The 17,158-nt window shown below is 46.3% G+C and overlaps 1 long non-coding RNA gene across 1 annotated transcript in view; it reads right to left on the bottom strand.

The window, feature by feature from the left end:
* Positions 1 to 16,451: 16,451 nt before the first annotated feature.
* LOC136384713 (uncharacterized) overlaps positions 16,452 to 17,158 on the bottom strand; it is a 40,895-nt gene continuing 40,188 nt past the window's right edge. Inside the window, exon 3 of the long non-coding RNA XR_010747647.1 lies at positions 16,452 to 17,124. This is a non-coding gene — a long non-coding RNA (uncharacterized lncRNA). The remainder of the gene's footprint in view (positions 17,125 to 17,158) is intronic.

Genomic DNA, 17,158 nt, shown 5'->3' with positions numbered 1-17,158 from the left:
CAGAAACATTTGAATAAAACAGATAGCTCTTGAAAAGGCGAACAGCCAGATGAATGGAACAAAAATGAGTTTGGAATACAAAAAAAATGGCATGAGTTAGACCAGTGGTAGTCAACCTGGTCCCTACCGCCCACTAGTGGGCGTTCCAGTTTTCATGGTGGGCGGTAGCAGAGCAACCAAAGTATAAATAAAAAGATAGATTTAAGTATAGTAAGTTGTTTTATAAAGTTTATTCTGCCAAACTTAGAGAAAATCTGACATAAATTATTTGGTAAGTAATTATTATTATATGCTTTAACTTGCTGTAACTCTGCTTTATAAATTTGATAAAGTCAAGTTACTTCCCTACTTTATAAATCACCATTACTGTGGAACCAGTGGGCGGTTAGAAAATTTTACTACTAACAGAGATACAAAAGTGGGTGGTAGGTATAAAAAGGTTGACTACCTCTGAGTTAGGCTATCAGACACCTTGTAGGGTAGTGACAGGACTCAGAGAGAATGTATAAAGCACCTGGCACAAAGTAATAACTATTAATATTTATTGGACACTTACTATGTCCTAGACACTATGCCAAGCACTTTATACATTATCTCATTTAATTTTTACAATCTCTTTAAGTGTAATTATCTCCCTGTTATAGAAAAAGGAAGTGAAGCCCAGAGAGGCTGGGTGTCTTGCTCAAGGTCACCCAGCTAGTGGGTTTTGAGACCATATTACACCCTGCTTTGCCTCCAAGTCTGGTTTGCCTGAATTACATTGTGCTTCTTCTGTTGATAAAGTAATTGTTGAATCCTTACTCTATACTAGACCCTGTACAGATAAGGAGGCTGGAGTTTGGTAAGTGCTCAATGAATGGTTTTATAATCATGGAAAGGAAGATTCTAACTTCAAAATCAAATTTAGACCTATTCTGTCAGAGCTACATTTTTCAAGTCATGTAAATCTTCAGTGAATCTGACTATTCTCATTGATTAGTTCATTTTAAATCACACTTCCTTCCTCCCTGATCTATAATTCCTTGCATCTCCCACCATAGGACATCACAAGAAGAGTGCTCCTGCTGTGCTACATGCAATTCTTCACTTCTACTCGCTAAAGGAAGTCATATTCAGGCACAGATCTTACACACGTTAATAAGGCCATCATGGTTTAAGCAATTACCAATAACGTTAGGGAGTGGTCAAAATACTTGGGTTCTAGTTCCATCCCTTATCAACTGTATGGCCACAGACAAATGACTTTCTCTGCCTCAGTTTCTGCATCTACAATACTGGAATAACAATTCTTCCCTCCCAGGGTTTTGTGTTTAAAATATTGCAAGATATCATTATAGAAAATCTAGTATACAGTAGGCAATCAAAATTTGCCACACGCAAAGATACAATAACAATACTCATAGCAACCCAAGCAGAGACAACCACACAGATCTGCAGACAAGCCCATAAAATATACCAAGCTGTAGACATACTCAGATCAGATCTCCTGATGGGGGCTGCCAAAGTGGTTGAGAGAAAAAACACTCTTAAGTAAGCTGGGCAAGTCACTTAACAGCTGATTTTAAGAAAAAAAATTAACAGTAGTGACTTTAAAAAAAACCACATAACCAACATGGCATAATCACACTTAACAAAATTGGCAATAATTTCCTAATATCATCAAGTACCCCATCTATATTCAAATATTTCTCTTTTTTCTTACATTTGGCTTGTTCAAGTAAGAAATTAAACAAAGTCCACCCAACATGTTTGATTATTATTTCTCTGTCTCTTTATCATCCTAAACGTGTAGTATGAATCTCCCTTCTCTTTAAAGACCCTCTCAGTCATTTTGTTCAGAAGAATAATCCACATCAAGAAAATAAAATTCGCTTAAAAATTTATTTCTAATACACAAGTAATACATGAATATATTATTGGTTGTTTAAAAGAGAGAGGAAATCAGATACTGCAGATAAAGCAAACGTCTCCCTGGGGCATCTCCAACTTCAGCTCTTTAACCTCTGGAAGTCTCAGTTTTCTCCTACTTAAGATGGGAAAACTTCTCTTTCTAAGGTTGCTCTGAGTATTAAATTATGTAGATCTTAGAAGCGCTTAGCTCAGTGCTGGGCTCACGGTAACCGTTCAACACAAGTCTCTGTTGCGGTGTGTGTAGTCATTGTTATCCGGGCAAACGCAGGACCGTCAGCGCGAGTGCGCGTTCAGCACCGCGGACAGAGGCGCGCGGCGCCCGGCAGCCCTGCCTCCGCCCGGGAGCCCGCCTCCGCCCCGCAGCCCAGCCTCCGCGCCCGCCGAGATCTGTAAATAAAGCCGCCGGCTTCCGGCCCGCCCCGCGAGGCCGGGGAAGGGAAAATAAACCCGGGGTTTCCCGAGCCACCTGCTTCGGCAACACTACCGGCAGAGACAATTACCCGATGCGCTCCGCTCGGGCTGGCCTCCCCGAGGCCCCGCGTCCTGGCAGACCTGGCCCCCGTCCTTGAGCAGGAGGCCAGGCCAGGTGGGGGCCAGAGCTGGTGCCTCAGTCTCCCCGGCTGCAGAACAGCCAGGCGGAAGGACCGCGGAAACGGCCCCGGAAAGCCCCGGGAGGACCTCCGCGGCCCCCGCCCCCCAGCCCCAGCAGGGGCCCACCCCAGCCCCCGCCGTCCTCGGGCGTGGCGGGGTGACGGGAGCGGCCTCCGGAAGCCGGCCCAAGGCACAATTAGCAAGAAGCGGAGACGCCCTCGAAGGCTGATTTAATTAGGTGACACGGTGCCAGGCAGGGATGCGGGAGGAAAGGGAGAGCAGGGTCAAAACATTTTGTAAAAATCTGTTTCACAAACGCTGCTGCTCCCCTCGGGGTAGAGAGAGATTACGGAGGCTTTGGTATCGATTACGGATGGCAAGAGGCGGCCAGAAGCGCGGGGCATTTCCTCCTCCTCAGTCTCTGTCTTTGTCCAGTCCCCCCAAAACAGTCCCAGGAGCCATGAACTGCACTGAGTTGTAGAGCAAGGGTGTGACTTTAGAAGGAGATCCCAACGAGGGGGGACAAAGTGTTGTCTGTTCAGTGCATTCCCCCCTCTCCCATATTCACATGAATAATATTAGCAGCAGTTGCAGGAAGCACCGACTTTCCAAATAAAGCTGTATTTTGCAGAGCAGTTACTCTGCCACTACTAGCTGTCGGCTATTGGTTATTTATACTCTGTGCCTCATTTTACTCATTTCTCTAAAAAGGACCCTTTTAGAGTTGATCTGAGGAGCAAAGTCAGTAGATATGTAAAAGTAAGCATTTAATGGTTTATTATTACTACTATCATTTTGTTGCTATCAGGTACCAGGTTAGTTGTTTGACATCTTTTGTCTATAATCCTTACAACGACCATAGATATGATTAGCCCCATTTTACAGATGTGGAAACTGAGACTCAGTGTTGAAATATCTAGCTGTGTCACTGACCTCATCTGGACAGATCTGGGGACTGAACTCAGGATTGGTTGGTATTAAAAAGCCTTTTCACCATCATGCTGCTGGGCTGCCTCAGTTTCCCACTTGTGGCTTTATCTCAATGGACCTCAGTGGACCCACCAATGTAGGTACATACCTTAGTCCCACCATGTCTGGCACAAACAAGCCCATCTCAGGTACCCACAAATTTACATGGCACTGAGTAAAAGGAAGCATGCAGCATGTGCACACATGCACGCATATGACATCAGAGACTGTCATACATGGTTACCCTCCCACAGAAAGAAGCTCCCACACTTACCACACCACCTAGAAGTAAAGCAACCTGCACAAAGATGTTTACCTGCCATTGGTCACTAGGGAAAAGGAATTATCAAGAGGAGAAACAACTAATACCCAACATCACAGGAGAGATGTAATAATAGACAAATAGACAAAGCATAGAACACTTTCACATACAAATACAAGAAGGTAGTAAAACACGAACAATTACCCACACAGTCACGTACACAAGAAGATAGTTTTTTGCAAGATACTACTAACACAAACACACACAAAGATACATACATAGTCACAACATACCCAATACCACATGCTGTCACATACCATCTCATGGAGAGGTATAGCTCCACACGCACTGTAGCACACACAATACTCCCACCCTTGAAATATGTAACCAGGCATGACACAGAAAACCAGTCAAAAACCAGTTTATATACACATGTTCTCCAGATCAGTGGAGACAGGGAACTATAATCTCACAGGCTCACAAGCATACACACACTGAGTTTTCTCTCAAACCCTCTGGGAAGCTGGCTTCAACCCAAAAGTTTCCTGCCTCCTGAAGTCTTCAGGGCATGGGCATCAATTGACTCTCTTCCCCCTCCCTTCTCCCAGCTGAGCCCAGGGCAGCATGAACACAGTCCTCTAGCAGACATGGGAGGGGACCCTGGACAGGCAGTCTTGAAGACATCTCATCTAGCACCATATCCAGTCTAAGCTGGGGCCAGCCACTGGGACTTGGGGACTGTACTCCCCTCTCCCAAATTCCCTGCCATCACCATCCCAGCACTAGCTTTTGGAAAAAGGCTAATGGATTCAACAGCCACCTCCTTTCCTGAGGAGCAAGGGCTGTCACCTAACACCTCTCCCCACCTGTTGTCACCTACCTGTGCAGGTGCTCTGTCTCAGCAGCTCAGAGCTCCAGCCTGGGCAAGATCCCGAAGGCAAGTGGGTGGAGCCTGGTTCCATCTTTTGCACCCCCCATTCTAGCTCCCTCTGCAGCTGCACCCTCCAGCTCCAGGCCCCCTGGGCAGCCCCTCCCTTCCTGCCGCCTGCTCTCCCAGTGCTGCATCTCCTCTCTGAAAACCAGACTAGGGACTGGGGGGGGGAGGGAGAAAGATCCCAGGAGAGGAAGTGGCATCTGATGGCCCCAGCACCAAACCTGGGGGGCTGCAGAGGGGAGGGAGGAGCAGGGAGGCTTCTCATTGTGTGAGGGAAATTTTATTTTTAACAGATGCTAAGGCAGATGGCGCAGAATTAACAGAAAATGGGAGAGGAAAGAGAGGAAGAACATTACTGACTCCGGAGAGAGTGGACATTAAAAAAATAAAGAATAAGGGAATGAAAACAAGTTTAAGTGCTCTCTCCGGGGGGTGGGGGGACGGGAGGGGAGCTGAGAGGCAGAGAGGGACAGAGCAGCGTGGTGATAACCAGAGGCGTGAAATTACAAAAGTAAAATTTGTGGGACTCATGAGGGGTTGAGAAGGCCCCAGTTTCATTGCAAAACTCACTCAGAAATTACTGATGTGATGTTTGAGCTTTTATCATTAATAATAATCGAGAGGGGAGGGGGATACAAAAGGACTCGTGGGCTTGGGGGGTCTGAGGCACCAGGAGAAAAGACACTTGAGCCTCGGGGAGCTGGTGAGAGAAGAGTCATCTCTGTAACAGAAAAAGGAAGGAAGGGGAGAGAGAGAAACTCAGGGAGATACAGAAGAACTGAGACAAATGGAGAGACAGAGGCAGAATAAAAGAAAGGAATGGAAAGAAAACAAAAGGAAAGGGAGAAAGGAGAGAAGCTGTAGAAAGGATAAAAACAGGAGGGGTTGAGGTAGGGGATGAAAGGAAACTAAGGAGGGCAGGAGGTTCAGAGATAGAGCAGTTGAGACAAAGGGACAGAAAAAACAGAGACAGTGATGGGGAGACAGAGGGCCAGAAACACAGCACCAGAAACCTGCACACAGTCGTGGGCAAGGAAAGTGGCTCCAAAGATGAGTGAGCAATATTTAAAGTGACCAAAAGCAGGAACCAAAAGAAACAGGAAGGAGATAGAGATGAAAAGAGCAGAGGCCCAACAGAGAAACACATGAAGAAGGAGAAAGACAGGAAGAGAGAAAGACACAGAGCAGGAGTGAAAGAGACAGAAGTGGAGAGAGCAAAATCTAAGACTTTGAAAAGGACACATAAAGAGTTCGGGGAACAGAAATTCCAAATGACAGAAACAGACCCACACAATTAGGGTGAGAAAGAGAGGTTGAATGGAGCAAGGAAGAAAGAAAAACTAAGCCAGAGGCACAGAGAGACAGAGAGGCTGCGGGGGAGATGACAGAGAGCGCAGGAAGGGAGGAAAGGATGGGAGACAAAGAGGAATGGCCGTTTATCTCTCCTCCCAAATTAATTGAGGCTACATCAGCCTGAGCCACTAAAACGGAGCGATTATGAATGGGTTAGTCACAGGTGGAGTTAAAGGCCTTCAGAGGGATATTAGCCAAAATTGAGTGGCTTTTAATTTCTTTCTAACGAGAGACTGTGGCTGGGGAACCAGGCACTGCCTCCGCTCAGTTCCACTGCTAAACACGGCGTGGGGGCGGCCCGGGCCACTCGCCACCTGACCTGTGTGGCACAGGCAGCCAAGTGGAAATGACCATGCCTGAAACCTGCCTAAACATGCCTGCAACATGTCTACAACATGGGACACAATGGGGGAGTAGCCAAATGGAGGGCCAGGGAAGATGGCGAGGAAGAGTCACAGTCATTGGAAGTAGCCACCAGGTCAGGGAGCATAGGCAGAGGCTGAACAGTCTAGGATGTGGGGGAAGGTGAGAGGGATAAGTAGATACTGCGGTGTAAAAGTCCTGCCATTGTCACAGAGCTCTCCAATTATCCCTGGCCCTACTTTGAGGAAAGCAGCATGGTCCGGGACTGCTTTTCTCCATTGTAAAGAACCCAAGGGCCTCAGATTAAAAGAACTATTGCAAATTTACAGTAAGTGTAATGATGAACTGAACCCTAAAGCAGAATGATGAGGAGGAGAGAGCACTGAAACGTGAGTCCAATGAACAGATAATTCTACCGAGAAGAAATGTATAAATGGCCAATAGATATATGAAAAGATGCTCATCTTTACTAGCTAGTAGAGAAATGCAAATCAAAACTGCAATGAGATACCACCTCACACCTGTTAGATGAGCTATTATCAACAAGACAGGTAATAGCAAATGCTGGAGAGGCTGTGGAGAAAAAGGAACCCTCATCTACTGTTGATGGGAATGTAAAGTAGTACAACCATTATGGAAGAAAGTATGGTGGTTCCTCAAAAAATTAAGAATAGAACTACCATATGACTCAGCAATCCCTCTACTGGGAATATACCTCCAAAACTCGAAAACATTGGTACATAAAGACACATGCAGCCCCATGTTCATTGCAACATTGTTCACAGTGGCCAAGACATGGAAACAACCAAAAAGCCCTGCAATAGAGGATCAGATAAAGAAGATGTGGTACATATATACCATGAAATACTACTCAGCCATAAGAAATGATGACATAGTATCATTTATGACAACATAGATGGACCTTGATAACATTATAATGAGTGAAATAAGTAAATCAGAAAAAAACTAGGAACTGTATGATTCCATATATAGGTGGGACACAAAATTGAGACTCATGGACATAGATAAGAGTGCAGTGGTTACCAAGGGGAGGGGAAGGGAGGAAAGGGAGGGGCATAAAAAAACCAAATAGAAGGTGACAGAGGACAATTTGAGTTTGGGTGATGGGTATACAACATAATCGAATGTCAAAATGATATGGAGAATTTTCTCTAAATCTATATACTCTAGTTGACCAATGTCACCCCATTAAAATTAATTGTCTAAATAAAATTCAAAAAAGAAAAAGAAAAAGAAACATGAGTCCAGAGACCTGTATGTGAGTCTCAACTCTCCTCCATTGATGCAGAACCCTAGGCATCCCCTGTCTCACTGGGCCTCAGCTTCCCTATCTGTAAGATGAGGGAATTGAAGTCTCAGATTCCTCCCAGCTCCCATATGCTACAATTCTATGCAGGCGACTTCCTGTCTGAATGAAGTCTTATCCAGGGGTCTCAGCTGCTATGCTTAAGACATATGAGATAGGATGTGTGACCCAGACAAATATTTGTGACCATTAGAACAAGGTATATGAACTAAATTTAGGATCTCTGGCCCAGCAGGGTATAAGTCAGAGTAGCGCAGTGAGTTTCAAGTAGTGGGTGAGCCGGTGATGAATGCTGAGCCTGGGTGCTGAGACCTAAAGGAAGCCAGAGAAGGAGGAATAGCAGTACGGCCTGGGGAGCCAGCAAGGGGGTGGCTTGAGGTGGGTCATGAATGGTGATAGAGCCGCAGGGCAAGGATGTTCCTAGTGGGTCACCAAGAACAAAGGTGATAAGGCTGACCCGACATGGGTATGGGGGGGGGGCGAAGGGGAGGGAGGACAGTGGGGAAACTCTGGGCCATGGGCACACAGGGCTGTGAGGCCTGAGTGAGAAGTTGGCTGGGGGGGTGGAGGGCACACAGTAGGTTTCTGAGCAAGGGCAGGAGAGTATTTTGGGATTTGGGGGCACTTGGGGAAGGTCACCATAGACCAGGCGTGGGACGAGAAGGTAGAAACAAGCGAGCAAGCTAGGGTGATAGGCTGGGTGAGCAGAAGCAAGGAGGAGAGGAGGGGACTGATCAAAGCAAAGAGATAGCAGGACTTGGCCACTAACAGGGTGTGGGGGCTGAGGATAGGACCCGAGTAAACAATGAACTTGGGGTGTCAAGGCCAGCACTCTAGAGAATGAGTGCTGGTGCTAATGACAAGGTGGGCACACTGGCTGAGAGCTAAGACAGACATGGAAATGTTGGCTTCCATCCAGCCGAGCAGAAAGAGGCTTAGGCGAGGCAGTACAGCTCAGTGGGAAGCGCATTCATCTAAGCACCTGTGTTATCCGACTTTTGGTTCGTTCTGTCTCAGCTACTACTTAGCCATGAGACCTTGGACAAGATACTCTCTGTGTCTGGGCCTCAGTTTGTCCATCTCAAAAATGTGCGAGTTTGTCTGGGCCCTTATTAAGTTTCTCTCTGTCAGTGGCCCTGAGACTCAGAGACAAAGCCAGGGCAGAGACCTGCATGGGACAGAGACAGAGATTGGAAGAGAGGCTGGCCATAATTCTCAGTGCCCTGGGGTCCCCAGAGCCAACAGCTGCGCCCCCTCCTCCTGGAAACTCCATTAACACTCAATTAGAGGGCCTGATGGGCTCCTCCGGAAAACCCCCTCCCTACCTCATACCCGGAGAGTCCCCATTCGGTGTTTGTCTGATGGGCCCACGGGGAGAAGGCTTCACTCAAATTTATAACTCACTGCAGTGGCCGCCCGGCCGGCCTCTCCTGCCTCCTCTTTCTTCTTCCTCCCGGGGTGGAGCTCGAAGGTTGGGTGAGGACAGGGCTGGGGCCAGAGCCCACACTGGAGCCCCAGAGATGAAAGTGAGCAGGCCCTGGAGCAGAGGAAGTGGGAGGGGAGAAGTGAGGAAGAGCGAGTGAGAGTGTGAGAGAGAAAAATGACAGGCCCTGAATATTGGGCGCCCTCACTTTAAATCAAGATAAAAGACTGAAGTGGAAAATGAGAGTCCAGAGAAACCCCGGACGGCTCGGGGCGCTAATGGAAACACATGGCTGCCGGCTGCGGGCTTGTCAGCTTCCCCCGGCGCTGCCATTCCCGTCTGATAATCCGGCCTGCCATAAAATTAGACTAGCAAATACCTCCTGACAAAGATGCATGTTTCTCTCTATTGTGCCATCATAAAAAAAACTCCGCTGGTGACTCGGGGAGCCGCAAACTTCAATTTAAATTTACAGTGCTGCGGAAGGAAAGTGATATGCACTCAAAAATTTTAATAACCTATTAAGTTACGACTTCAATTTCATTTTATGAATATTTTCCTTGGGGAGCACGGCTATCACAGAGAAAGATAGAAATTTAAAAAAGATAAATAGTGCCATTAATCTCCAACATTTCTCTTCCATTATCCTTGAAAATTAGGAGTTATTTTTGTTCAGATCTTCATGTAATTAGCTCCCTCCACTTGATTCACTAGCCAGAAAATGACCATGTTCAGAAAATTAAAAATTTGTCATTAAGTGGAATTTAACATAATATCATTTATCTTTATCTATTCCCCAGCTGACAGCAGGAAGCCTTGGCTGCCTTACCGGCTGGTGTGTCAGAACGGGGAGGGACTCTCAGGGAGACACTGGGAGAGACAGAGATAGCGACCAAAGGAAGAAGAGAGGGCCAGCAAGGAGGTGGCCAGAGTGACAGTGAGGAGGCCTTGGGAGCGGAAGAGTCAGCCATCGCGGGAGGCGCAGGAGGCTGGTGGGGCGGGACCTGGGCAGGGCCCTGAAAGTAGGGTCGATGGAGGAGTTGGGGGTGCGATAGGAAAGCCAGAAGGGGACCTCAGGATCAGGTGTCAAAGGTGGAAGGTGGCTGGACAGTGGGGCTGGGGTGAAGAAGTGACTTGAAATGACAGAAACCCAGTATAATTAAAGGAACATCTAGAAAAAGAAGGCTGGAGGTGGGGTGAGAAGGGTAAGGAATCATCCCATTGCCTCCTCATCCCATGGGGAACTAGACACCATCATTCTGACCACAGTCTGGCTTCAGGAAAAGACGGAGAGACAAAAAGAGACAGTGAGAGCCAGAGAGGAAGTAAGAAAGTAATAAGAACCAAGAGGCAGAAGTAAACAAGCTCACAGACAAGCCTCAGAAGTAGAGACGATGAGAAGCGGAGTGGACAGATGGACAGCAGGGGTCCCTTCGTGGACTCGGCCCCCCAGGAAGGCTCCATGGTAGAAATCCCCAAACAAGCCCTTGGGCTTCTCTCAAGGTCTGCATGGCTCCCTCTCCTCCCCCTCCTCTAAACAGCCCCCACCCCAGTCCTCCCAAGTCAGAAATCATCCAATAAACCATCCAGACCTAGTCCTGGGTAGAGAGAGCTGTGACTGAGCCTGAGAGACTGAGAATTGGATAAAGGGATTAAACAGCGGCACATTAGTGAGAGATTTAGAGTGTAATAAACCCATTTCATAATAATATGTGCGTTGGGGCCAGTGATCCATCATCGAAGGAGCCTGTCCATGGGAGGGGGGAGCAGTGACCTGCTGGGAGGGGGACCTGGATGGATGGTGGAGGTTTTTTCTCAGGGCCTCAGGATATGGGCAAGAGGTACAGACTGGCCCCTGGGAGACACAGGGATTCTGAGAGTACCTATGGCTCAAGTAGCCACAGGGACCGACTTGGGAGTATAGCTAGGGAGTCTGGGAAGAGACCTGAAATCCTGAGAGACTGCCCTGCCCCGGCCTAAGAACTTAGCAATAGGGTAGAAGGATTCTCGGGGTGGGAGTGGGGGTGGGCGGTTCAGGGACCTCCAAGCTGTTGAGTTCACAGCTCAGAGACAAGCCTCAGCAAGCTGAAGACTCCCAAATGAGCCTGCTCCTTCCATCCTGTTTTTTTCATTTACTGGCTCTCTGATCTTGGCAAGTGACTTGACCTCTCTGAGCCTCAGTTTCCCATCTGTCAAATGTAAATATTTAGGCTGGTATCATAAGATTGTTATCAGGGTTACCTGAGATAATGGGTTTAAAATTGTTCTAAAGCAGAAAATCCTGGGGAAACATTACTATTGTTGTGATTCCCCCATTTTTTTCTCCCCACTTACAGACTGCTGTGCGATGTCATTCAGTTTGCTCCTTGTTAGACAGAGTTCCACCTCTCAGAGGAAACTCTGAGATTAGTCAAGGGCCAGTAAGAAATGATGTGTTAATTATATGATTGACTATTTAATCTGCCCTGTTAATAGGGCAGAGGACAACATTCCCCTGCTGTTTATCTCCATTGAGGAAATCAGCAGCAGGGATTAGAAAACAAAGTTTCTCCTGGAAAAGAAAATGAGAAATAGGAACGGAGCAGTTAGGTCTCAGCTGTCAGTCTTAAAGTGCTGGAGAAGGAGAGTGGATAGACTTGGAGATGCTGGGGGGGGGGGGGAGAACACCTTTAGGAGGAGAGAGGCTTGGGTACCATGGGTGCCATGGTGATGGTTTTGAGTAACCCAGGAGATTGTGGCAGGAGAGAGAGAAACAATGGGAAAACCAGAAGTCGCTTCTCCATGATCCAGCCACGATCCATCCACAATCCAGCCACAATTCCTCTTCCTCTTCCTCCATTGACCCTGGCTGATCACTCTCTATCTTCATCCCAGAAAAGCCAAATGGACTCAACATTCAGCTTTACCTGAGATGCAGAAGATGCTCCCATACGAGGGTATCATCTCTAATTCCAGTTCCAGTTTCCAATCTGCTCCCAACTTTAAGTCAATTGAGCATCAAACTTTCTAGTTAATTTCTAGGGACACAGACTCTTCTCTGGCACCTCATTCTAACTAATGAAGCATTCCTGAACCCTCAGTCTAGCCAAAGGTATCACTGATTCCTCCAGAATAAAACTTCATCGATATCAACACTTTCCCCCTGTTGAATTGATCGAGGGCAAGTTTACTCTGCCTGCAATGGCCCCCAAAAGTCAACTAAATATCATGGCCAATTCTCCCAGCTTCTGTCAGAGACCTTCCAAATGCCACAAAAGAACAAGAGATGGGTTTTTCCCCCAAAGCTCAAGCTAACACACACTTTGCTTCTTTCTGTAGATATTTATAATATGCCTATTAAATCTAAATATAAATAGTCTGTACTACAAAGCAGCAAGTGAATCGTAAGTTCCCTGTGAGTAATATAGATACTCTGATGTACCAGGGAGGGACAGATCTCCACAAGCTGGCTGTGTCAGGGGTGGTACTGATGGAAAAAGTTCCACTGGAGCCTGACCAGGTGGTGGCGCAGTGGATAGAGCGTCAGACTGGGATGCAGAGGACCCAGGTTCGAGACCCCGAGGTTGCCAGTTTGAGCGTGGGCTCATCTGGCTTGAGCAAAAAGCTCGCCAGCTTGGACCCAAGGTCGCTGGCTCGAGCAAGGGGTTATTCGGTCTGCTGAAGGCCCACGGTCAAGACACATATGAGAAAGCAATCAATGAACAACTAAGGTGTTGCAATGTGCAACGAAAAACTAATGATTGGTGCTTCTCATCTCTCCGTTCCTGTCTGTCTGTCCCTGTCTATCCCCCACTCTGACTCTCTCTCTGTCTCTGTAAAAAAATAAAATAAATAAAAATAATTATTAAAAAAAAAAAAGTTCCACTGGAGCTGGACAGGTGTTGAGAACAACTTCAATAGGTGGACATGGGGGCAACAGGTAGACCAGAGGAGAGAGGTGTGTGAATAGACATGCAGAGAAAGGGGAAAGCAGTACTTAAAGAGCACCCACTCTGTGCCAAGCATATGCTGGAAGCTCTCACCCATATTATTTCATTAACTTTTCCCATAATTTTTAGAAACGGGTGTTATTTAACTCCAAGGATATAGATGAGAAGCTGAAGTTCAGAGAGGTTAAATTACTTGCCCAAGATCGCACAGCGAGTATGAAGTGGCAGAGCTTGGATTTGACCCAGAACTGGTTGTCTCTGAAATCTATGCTCTTTCTCTACACTATGATGGCAGGTGTGTTTGGGAAAAGAAGAGCAGTCTGGTTTGTCTAGAGAGCATAAGGTATGTGAAGGGGTAGTAGAAACTGCCCCACGTGAGCCATCACCTGCAGGAGCACTGCACCATCTCTGGGACTGCCCAAGCCATTCCCACAGGAGGCCTGGCACACAAAGAACGTCAGCCCTGCTGACAACCCCTTGGAAATTCAAGAGAAGCAGGGACACAGGGAGAGGCAGTCCTCCAAGCACATGCTCCTTCAGTGACCCTCTCCTCCCCCCAGCCTTCCAGATCCTGCCCTCTCCCCTAGCTCCTTCCTCTTGGCATTGAGAGTTTCTTTCATGTCCAACACTGGATTTAGCATTTTATTTTTTCCTTCCCCTCATGAATATCCCCAATTCCTGACACACACTTGTTGCCTCTGCCTTCTACCAGTGCCCTCCCTGAGCCCTCCGCTCCCACTCACCAGGTCACCAATAAACTTCTCATTTAAAAAAAGTTCCAGCCTGACCTGTGGTAGCGCAATGGATAAAGCATCGACCTGGAAATGCTGAGGTCGCCAGTTCAAAACCCTGGGCTTGCCTGGTCAAGGCACATATGGGAGTTGATGCTTCCAGCTCCTCCCCCTTCTCTCTCTCTGTCTCTCTCTCCTCTGTCTCTCTCCTCTCTAAAAATGAATAAAATAAAAAAAAAAAAAGTTCCAATGACTTCTTACAGGTTTATAACCCAGCTTCACTGTTTTTTAGATTGGTAAATAACTTCTTTAGGCTGAGATTCAGTTCTATCATCTGTGAAATGGGAATGATAACAGCATCAACCTTATAACATTTAGATATGACTCAGTGAAATAAAATAAGGAAAGAGTATGTACAAAGCACGTGTAAGCATTTAATAAATAATGGTTATTATTTTTCTCTGCCTTATTTCTTCTTGATCACAAATTTTCAAAAACCCAATAAATAATGGATTAATAGACCTTAAATGATACCCCCTTGCTTATAAAAAGACTCAAAGCTCCTTAGCTAGGTCCTTGAGACCTGCCTCCTACTTTTGTTCAGAACCCAAATGCTCCATCTACTTCTTCCTCGTGTGAAGGAATGTGGTCCGATGGCGGGAATGCCAATATGGGAGTCAAGAAATGTTAAATTTTTTAGTGGTATTTGGAAGGTCCACAGAGTTATGATTTTAGTTTTCTTCTTAATTTTTAAAAATAATTTTATTTGCTGATTGATATTAGAGAGAAAAAAATGGAGAGAGAAAGAAACATCAATTTATTGTTCCACTTCCTTATACATCTATTGACTGGTTTTTGTATATGTCCTATCCGGGGATCAAACACACAACCTTCCCTGGCCAGTTGGCTCAGTGGTAGAGTGTCGGCCTGGCGTGCAGAGGTCCCGGGTTCGATTCCCAGCCAGGGCACACAGGAGAAGCACCCATCTGCTTCTCCACCCCTCCCCCTCTCCTTCCTCTCTGTCTCTCTCTTCCCCTCCCACAGCTGAGGCTCCATTGGAGCAAAGATGGCCCGGGCACTGGGGATGGTTCCTTGGCCTCTGCCCCAGGCGCTAGAGTGGCTCTGGTCTCGACAGAGCAACCCCCTGGAGGGGCAGAGCATCGCCCCTGGTGGGCGTGCCAGGTGGATCCCGGTCGGGCGCATGCGGGAGTCTGTCTGACTGTCTCTCCCCATTTCCAGCTTCAGAAAAATACAAAAAAAACAAAAAACAAAAAACAAAAAAAAACCCCACAACCTTAGCATATCAGGACAATGCTCTAACCAACTGAGCTACTCAGCCAGGGTGATTTTAATTTTTGTATAAAGATATACTCTTCAAAACCTTAATAAAAGGTCACATGTTCACAGAAACGTTATGAACTGAATTATAACACACGAGAGGTTACTATCATGATAAATGAGTATGCTAATTGACATATTTTCCTTAATAAGTAGAAAGCTAAAACTTGAGCTTTCATAATATGTGCTAATAAAATGCTGTTTTTCTCAGTTTTATATATTGGGTTTGTTTGAAAAGGGCAGAGGAGCGCTCTACTAAAAAAAAAAAGAAAGAAAGAAATGTTTAAAATCATTGGTAAAATGGAAAAGGTCACAAAGACCTAGGTCCCAGTCCCAAGTATCCAAGTATGCTCCTTCCTTCCTCACATTTTTCTTTCTTTCTCTTTCTTTCTTTCTTTCTTTCTTTCTTTCTTTCTTTCTTTCTTTCTTTCTTTCTTTCTTTCTTTCTTTCTTTTTTTCTTTCTTTCTTTCTTTCTTTCTTTCTTTCTTTCTTTCTTTCTTTCTTTCTTTCTTTCTTTCTTTTTTGTATTTTTCTGAAGTTGGAAATGGGGAGGCAGTCAGACAGACTCCCGCATGCGCCCGACCGGGATCCACCTGGCATGCCCACCAGGGGTCGATGCTCTGCCCATCTGGGGTGTTGCTCTGTTGCAACCAGAGCCATTCTAGTACCTGAGGCAGAGGCCATAGAGCCATCCTCAGCACCCAGACCAACTTTGCTCCAATGGAGCCTTGGCTGCAGAGGGGAAGAGAGAGACAGAGAGGAAGGAGAGAGGGAGGGGTGGAGAAACAGATGGGAGCTTCTCCTATGTGCCCTGGCTGGGAATCGAACCCCGGACTCCTGCACACCAGGCCGATGCTTTACCACTGAGCCAACCAGCCAGGGCCCTTCCTTACATTTCTTAAGTACTTTGGGCCTACATTTCCTCAGATGTATGTGCACATATCAACTAAACAAGGTTGACAATAGGCTTAAACAAAGACTATATTGAAAAAAAGTTTAATGTTGCACCCGACAGAACTTCGGTAATGTCAAAAGCTAATGCTTATCGAGTACTAACTATATGCTAGGCCCTGAGCTGAGAGTTTGCATATATGATTACATTTCATCCTTGCATCAACCCTATAAAGTAAGTTTTACCCCTAATCTCATTTATAGATGAGGACCCTGAGGATTAGAGTGATTACAAATTTGCCAAGGGTCACAAAACTACCCTTGGGTTTTGAATCTAGGCAGCCAAGCACTAAAGCTCACACTTTTTTTTTTAATAAAGATTTTATTTATCGATCTTAGAAAGAAGAGAGAGAGAGAGAAGGGGGGGAGGAGCAGGAAGCATTAACTCAGTCGTAGCTGCTTTTCCTATGTGCCTTTGCTGGGCAAGTCCAGAGTTTTGAACCAGCGACCTCGACATTCCAGGTGATTGCTCCATCCACTGTACCACCACAGGTCAAGCTAGAGCTCACACTTTAAAAAAAAATACTGAGCACTTACTAGGTACCAGGTACTGTTCTAAGTCTTTTTACATTTTAATTTATAGAATCCTCATAACTGCTGCAGCAAATTGTGCACCCCACAAGACCTGTGCCGAGTGGCTTTGCACAAGAGGTAGAGTCAGCTTCCCTCCCTTTGAATCTGTGCTATGTGATTTGTTTGACTAATAGAATGTGACAGAAGTGACACTTTGTGACTTCTGAGCTTAAGCCTTAGAAGCCTTGCCGCTTCCGTCGCTAGGTCTTTGGAAGTCAGCTGCCATGTAGGGAAGTCTGAGCTAAGCTTCAGGAGAGGCTGTGGAGGAAGAAAGGCCCGGAAGGGTGAGAAGCCACCTGGAGTAGAGCTAGGGCTTTCTGGCTGCCAGCCAGCCAGTGCCAACTGCCAGACGTTTCACTGAGGCCAACTTGGATGTCCTGACCCCAGCAGAGTTTCCAGATGAATGCAGCTGCAAAAGCAACTGCAGCCAGCACCATGGAAAACGGAAGAATCTGCCACCATGAAAACCTAAAAAAAAAGAAACAAATAATGAGAACATTTT

The sequence above is a fragment of the Saccopteryx leptura genome, chromosome 13 (assembly GCF_036850995.1).
Source record: "Saccopteryx leptura isolate mSacLep1 chromosome 13, mSacLep1_pri_phased_curated, whole genome shotgun sequence".
In the NCBI taxonomy this organism is placed as follows: domain Eukaryota; kingdom Metazoa; phylum Chordata; class Mammalia; order Chiroptera; family Emballonuridae; genus Saccopteryx; species Saccopteryx leptura.
Note: the sequence above shows the minus strand (reverse complement) of the source record. Positions and strands in the feature narration are given on the sequence as shown.